The 1,191-nt window shown below is 43.8% G+C and overlaps 1 protein-coding gene across 2 annotated transcripts in view; it reads right to left on the bottom strand.

The window, feature by feature from the left end:
* The window catches only part of si:dkey-117m1.4 (uncharacterized), a 23,944-nt gene that overhangs the window by 21,898 nt on the left and 855 nt on the right, over positions 1-1,191 (bottom strand). The gene's annotated exons all lie outside the window — the stretch shown is intronic.

Raw genomic sequence — 1,191 nt, forward strand, 5'->3', positions numbered from 1 at the left:
TCTCTCTCTCTCTCTCTCTCTCTCTCTCTCTCTCTCTCTCTCTCTCTGTCTCACACACACACCCCTCCCCTACACTGTCTCAAACACACTTCCCCTGTCTCTCATGTACTTATTTCATGCAAACACACACGTCAACATGCGTCACGCAGTCTCTCTCTCTCTCCACATATGAGCCAATTTAAATTTACATTTTCTTACATTTACACACGTTACACCTGACTCACCTTGACTAGAATGCCTTTTACATGGTCCACTCCACCCAAAAAAACACATGTTTGTTTGTTTTTATCATGGTGGGAACTTTCCAGTGACTTCTATTGTTTTAATACTGAGCTTATGATGTTTTCTGTTCTCTGACCATAATATTCATTATTGAGTATATTTTAGGGCTGTGTTTTTCAGCGGGTACATTGACTGGTCCCCACAATATAAGCAAATTTAGGATTGACAATCTGTATCCCCCAACACACATACACAAACCATGCTTGTACGGCAGTGACTTCCGTTGACTTTTTCCAACCAGTGCTTAATTATTGCATTATTTTATAAGTTATATATTTATATAATAAATGTTAAATCATCTGTTTTCCTCATGAGGATCGTCAGCTTGACCCCACAATGTAAGGGAGTTAAGGTTTTGCTGTCATTTTCGCTAAATTTGGTCCCACAAGGCACAACCTGACCCCCACGTACACACCTCTTTCAAACACTCCACACACACCACCTTTTATCTACTCTCAAATACAGCCACACACTCATTCTGTCACACACACCATTGTGTCTGTCTTTGTCACGCACACACTCCCTCCCTCCCTCCCTCCCGCATGCTCTCCCTCACATACACACACTGAGCACACAGTCTCTCTCTCACACACACATACACATGCAAACACACACACTGTACTTGTTTCTCTCTCTCACGCTCTACTCTGTCCCTCCTCCCATTTGCACTAACACGCACACTCTCGGACACACACACTAGCACACACACTCTCTATCTCTCTCACACACACTCTCCCTCTGACACACACACACTAGCACGAACTCTCTCACACACACACACATACTCTCATAAACACGTACTTTCCCTCTGACACACAAGCAGAAACTCTCTCTCACACACTCACAGTCTCTCTCTCTCTCTCTCTCTCTCTCACACACACACACACACACACACACACACACACACAC

Source organism: Triplophysa rosa, linkage group LG4 (genome assembly GCF_024868665.1).
Source record: "Triplophysa rosa linkage group LG4, Trosa_1v2, whole genome shotgun sequence".
Classification (NCBI taxonomy): Eukaryota; Metazoa; Chordata; class Actinopteri; order Cypriniformes; family Nemacheilidae; genus Triplophysa; species Triplophysa rosa.